Consider the following 6,161-nt stretch of genomic DNA (forward strand, 5'->3'; position numbering starts at 1 on the left):
TAACTGTATATTCTGTTTCTCTGACTATCCTTTTTCTGTTAAGCACTGTCTCTTTGGGGTTTTGAATCAGGCTGTGAGGTGGAGTGCAAACTCTTGGTGCTGCCTGTCCGGGGCTAGACCTAGTGGAACTTAAGACAATGTCTTACACAGACTGAGCTACTCAGGAGGCTTTGGCAGAAAAATTGCCTTCATCTCAGGGTCTTGAGGCCAGCCTACTGAGACCACCTCCCACCAGCCTTTTCAGAGAACCCAGATAGGCGGATCTCTACAATTTTTTTTTTTTTTTTTTTTTTTTTGGTTTTTCGAGACAGGTTTTCTCTGTGGTTTTGGAACCTGTCCTGGAACTAGCTCTTGTAGACCAGGCTGGTCTCGAACTCACAGAGATCCACCTGCCTCTGCCTCCCGAGTGCTGGGATTAAAGGCGTGCGCCACCACCGCCCGGCTGGCTACATTTTTCATTTCCGTGACAAAACACCTGATGAAAAAGAACCTTAAGGAAGGCTTTCCTTGGTCTCACTGTTGGGTGCACAGGGGTCCTTGCCACCAGTGAAATTCAGTGTTGTCTTTTCAGAGAAAAAGATGTATAACCTGTTTTTCCATCCAGAAGATTGGGAACTGGAGGTGACTAATAGCCTGGTGATCTGCATTATCTGAAGAACCAGGCTACAGCGAGCTCTCACAACCAGGACTGTAGATACTTGATAATCTAGATGACCCTTACATTTTCTGTATTGTGGTAATGTTTTGTTTGTGCTTTAACAAAGCTTGCCTGAAGATCAGAGTGCAGAGCTAAGCCACTAGACACTAGGCAGTTGTGGCCTACACCTTTAATCCCAGGACAACAGAGGCAGAGGGATCTCTGTGAGTTCAAAGCCACCCTAAGCTACTCGAAATTGATCCCAGTTAAAAGAGAAACAGAGCTCATATAAAGGTGATCCCAGCACTAGGGAGGTGGAGACAGGAGTGATGACTGGGCGGAGAGAGGAATATAATGGGGAAGGAGACGGGAGCTCAGTGCAGTTGGTCTAAGTAGAAGTCAGGACAGGATCGCCCCTGCACTCTGAGCATTGGTAAATGTAAAAGGTCTCTCCAGTGGCCGGCTACACTGCTTCTCTGATCCTTCAGCTTTCACCCCCTAATATCTGACTCTGGGTTTTATGAATTAAGACCAATTAGAATTGGTGCTACACTGGCTAAGGGCTCCCCTCAAATGCCCACAACCAGGACCAGAGGTAGCTAATAGGTCATAGCTCAGATGACCTCTTTGCTGTCTGTATGACTAAGACCATGTCAGATCCTTCCCTAAGCCCTTAAGATAACACATGTAGCCTATCTCTAGAACCCATCTTCTTGGTAGAAATGACATGTATTTTGAGTTGAGTTTCGATGTAATTACACCTCCTTGTTCACCAGGGATTGTATTAGGAAGCTGTTTTTCAAATTGTACTGTGTTTAAATATGCTTACCATAAACTGCCTTGTATCAGACTCCAGAAGTTTGATCCAGCCTGGCGAAGTCAAGCTGAACCAAGGTTCATTCTTACCTCAGGCAGATTCTTTCCCTGTAAACTGTGACACTTGCAGCGCCCCCCCCTCCCCCCCACACACACACGCAGAGCTCATGGTGTGAGAATGCCTTCCGTATGGAGAGGGAAGTACATGGCGTGTAGAGCGGTTCTAGCTGGGCCAGAGGCATGTGAGGCAACAGGTCGCACCGTATCCACCGTCGGGGAGTAGAGCTGTGCATACCTTGTGCCACACTGATTCTTTCCTTTTCATTCAGCACAGAACCCCAGCCTTCAGGATAGTGCGGCCTACATTCTAGGCCAGCTAGGGTTACACGGTGAGGCCCAATCTCAAAAAGCAAAACAAAAACATAATTGTTGCACCTAGCAAGTAGGAGGATTGCCTCCTGCCACTCTATATTTGGTGGGAAACGTCCCACCCTGAGAGCAGTCTGAGGATGGATTTCTCTGATAGGAATGACTTTTAAAACTTCTATAGGAGCCGGGCGATGGTGGTGCACGCCTTTAATCCCAGCACTCGGGAGGCAGAGGCAGGCAGATCTCTGTGAGTTCGAGACCAGCCTGGTCTACAGAGCTAGTTCCAGGACAGGCTTCAAAGCCACAGAGAAACCCTGTCTCGAAAAAAAAAAAAAAAAAAAAAAAAACTTCTATAGGATGTTAGACTCAGATTTGAGTAGTCAAGTAGGTATTGGAGTTAGTGCCAAAAGTAACCTGGAGAAGAAAGGATGTATTTGGCTTACATATCCTGATCACAGTCTATTGTGAAGTTAGGACAGGAATTAAAGCAGAGCCCATGGAGAAAACATTGCTCACTGGCTTGATCTTCATAGCTTGTTTAGCTTTCTCTTTTTATGTGTATGGCTATTTCGTTTGCATATATGCCTGGGCACCATGTGCATGCAATGCCAGCAGTGGCCAAAGGTGTCATCCTGCCCTCTAGAACTAATGTCACAGTCAGTTATGAGTGGCCATATGGGTGCTAGGAGTCAAACCTGGGTTCTTTGGAAGTGGAAGAGCAACCAATGTTCTTAACTGCTGAGCCATCTCTCCAGCCTCAGCCTTTCTTATACAACTCAGAACCACCTGCCCAGTAGCGGTACCATCCCCAGTGGACTGGACCCTCATATCAATCATTAATCAAGAAATACTTTTCAGCCGGGCGGTGGTGGCGCACGCCTTTAATCCCAGCACTCGGGAGGCAGAGGCAGGCGGATCTCTGTGAGTTCGAGACCAGCTTGGTCTACAAGAGCTAGTTCCAGGACAGGCTCCAAATCCACAGAGAAACCCTGTCTCAAAAAACCAAAAAAAAAAAAAGAAATACTTTTCAGATTTACAGACTCAGTCAGTAGAGCATGAGACTCTTAATCTCAGGGTCAAGGGTTCAAGTCCCACATTGGGACTCCTGCCCACCAGTTCCCAGATAGCCACTTAGAGGTTTATGCTAATTATGTTTGGCCAATGGCTCAGGATTATCACTAGCTAGCTCTTATATTTAAATTAATCCATGTAGCATCATGTGTTTTGTGGCTTACTAGTGCTCAGGCATCTTCCAGGAACTATCTGTCCTTGGGCAAGGGGCTTACAGATCAGAGGTATTTTTGTCTCAAAAAAAGAAAAGAAAAAATAAGTTTGTTGGACCTGGAGCAATGGCTCATGATTAAGAGTACCTCTGTTCTGGTCTGAATCCCACCGATAGAGAATAAGACCACTACCACAATTAAAATCCAGATTTGGAGCAAGCTTTAATCAAATACTGGCCAGGTAGATGGGCTCTGGCCAGGTCAGTCTTTGGATTTCCAGAAAATGGCCCTGATGGCCTTGAGTCACGGATTACTGCAGCCTAAGTATTTCCCAGCAGGTCCACTCAGGAGCAAACATACATCCTGACTTACTTGCAGCCTCATCTAATCAGGGCAAGCATACATCCTGATATATTTCCTGCCTGTGAATCTCCTCCTACATGTGATCAAGCTCATGACGGTGCAAAGGGGTCAAACTTATCCAGGGGAGTGAAAACGTGTGACTTGTTATCTCCCATAAACAACAGCCTCCAGCATTTCAGGAACTATCTGTCCTTGGAAAAGGGGCTTGCAGGTCAGAGGCATTTTTGTTTCCTGGACCTCTAAGGCATAGTAATTAAAACTTAAAATGTAACTATGCCTCTCACACTGGCAGAGGACCCAGGTTCAGCTCCCAGCACCCACACTGAGGCTCACAACAGGAAATAGCTCCAACTACAAAGGATTCTACACACCCTCTTCTGGTCTTTTTGGGCACCCACGTGATTTACATCTATACATTCAGGCAAATACTTATACACACAAAATAAAAGCATCTACATTAAAAGAAAAATGGGGCTGGAGAGGTGACTTAGCACTTTTTTAAAGTGTTAAGTTGGAAGCATAGTGCCTCGCATCTATCCCAGTCCCCAGGCCTGAGAGTTGTATTGGTCTGGACTCCAAATTCCAGCATGCCAGGTCCTGACCACCGCCCCCCCCAGGGAGTGGTCAGGACCACTCCCACAGGGTATTTAAGTGAACTCTCAAAAGGATTATGTGGTGTCGTCCCCCCCCCCCCCTCATTTGCGGCCTCTTGGTTTCCCCTGGCTAACTGAGAGCACAGGAATCCAATTAAGCCTGGATATTTTTTAATTTGGCTTGTTTTGATTTGACTTGATTGGGAATTTGCGTCGGCAGAGAGCTCACATTAGGAAAAATTCCTAACATAAAGTACATTCATTCATTCATTCATTTATGGGGCTCACAGCATGGTTTAGAGGCCACGGAACAAATTGTGGGAATAGATTCTCTCCTCCCAGGCTTTGCAGTGATGGGCAGTAATTTCCATAGCCATTGTTGTCGTGGCCTTCGTTTAGGTTTTTGTTATTGCTGGTTTTTAAATTTTATTTTATGTGCGTTAGTGTGAGGGTGTCATACCTCCTGAAACTGGAGTTACAGACAGTTGTGAGCTACCATTGTAGGTGCTGGGAATTGAACCCAGGTCCTCTGGAAGAGCAGCCAGTGTTCTTAATGGATGAGTCATCTCTCCAGCCCAATTACCGTTTATTAATAGGGGCCAATTCATTAATGTGTGTGTCATCCTTGTGCAGGGCCATCCCAGTCTTCATGGTGTTGTTCCAGTGTTAGTATAGGTGCTACTGAATACCGTGTCTCATTTTGCTGTTTTGTTTTTAATGACAGGAATTCTAACTGGGGTAAGATGGAACCTCAAAGTAGTTTTACTTTGCATTTCCTGGTGGATGAGGATGCTGCATACTCTTTAAAATATTTGCCGGCCATAGGGGAAACATAAATATTTCTAAGTCACATAAGTGACAGCTGCGATCTTCCACATTGGCAAAAGTGTGGAAACGTCTCTTGTCTAGAAGAGTGCAAATTCTGCTGCTGTGTTCATCAAATCTTTTTTGGCACCTTGGAGAAGACAAGTGCTTGGTTTTATTTATTTGCTTAAATAGAATATATTTTTCTAAGTAATGCTATGCTCACTACTACTTAATCTTTTTTTGTTTGTTTGTTTTTTGCCTGTTAGGGATAGAACCCAGGACCTAGTGCATGCCGAGCAAGCACTGTACCACTGAACTCACCCCAGCTCCTCACAGCTTCTCTACATGATATCATACAGGATACAGATAATGCACTACTTTTTTGCTCTTTTTCTTAGCCAAGTAGTTACGAGAAGGTCACATTCCCTTGAGAAGCCTCTTCATTTCAACTTGGTGTTTACTTGTATCAGCTTTTCCAAGGAAGTGAGTCTATTAACAAACTCTGGCTGTCCTGATTTCACAATGTTACATTATTCAGCAATGCCTTTTTAAGGCTGCTTGTCTCAGTGGGAATCTTACTCCTCGCAGAGCTGTGATGTAGGCCGTCAGAACAAAGATGCATAGCGGAAGTCCAGCTAAGGATTACATTTTAAAGAAAGGGATCTCTTTTTTGAGATTTACTTATTTTTATTTTATGAGTATTTGCCTGCATGTATATATGTGCATGATATACAGATCCGATGAAACTCAAATTACGGGTGGTTGTGAGTGGCCATGGGGGTGCTGAGAACTGAGTCCAGGTCCTCTGTAAGGGCAGCCAGTGCTCTTCCCCTCTGAACCACCTCATGCGTGTGTGCATGCATGCCACATGTGTGTGGAGGTCAGAGAAGATTTGGTTCTCTCCATCAGCCATGTGGGTACCAGATCAAATGTAGGCTGTATCTGGCACGCATCTTTACTGCTGATCTATCTTGCCAGCCCTGGAAAAGCTTTTCAATATTGATTTGAAAGAAATAGCTTATAAACCTGGAAATCGGTGGTTGAATTAGTATTGTACCCACACTGGTGGTGTGTTCATCCCAACAGCGAGAATAAGAACACTACCACATTTGAGCCAAACTTGAAGCAAGCTTAATTTTTTTTTTTTTTATTGGAGGGCATCCAAGAGCTGGCCAGTGACTGTCTCCTAAGTTGGGTTAAAGAGATCAGTCGGGTGGTGGTGACACATGCCTTTGATCCCACCCAGCACTTAGGAGGAAGAGGCAGGCAGATTTGAGCGAGTTCGAGGTCAGCCTGGTCTACAAAGCGAGTTTCAGGACAGCCAGGATAGTTACACAGAAAAACCCTGTCTCA

The 6,161-nt window shown here is 45.1% G+C and overlaps 1 pseudogene; it reads right to left on the reverse strand.

Moving 5' to 3' along the window:
- Positions 1-4,589: 4,589 nt before the first annotated feature.
- On the reverse strand, positions 4,590-4,690 carry LOC130862477 (U6 spliceosomal RNA; annotated as a pseudogene).
- Between the last annotated feature and the right edge of the window lie 1,471 nt (positions 4,691-6,161).

Source organism: Chionomys nivalis, chromosome 19 (genome assembly GCF_950005125.1).
Source record: "Chionomys nivalis chromosome 19, mChiNiv1.1, whole genome shotgun sequence".
NCBI lineage: Eukaryota > Metazoa > Chordata > Mammalia > Rodentia > Cricetidae > Chionomys > Chionomys nivalis.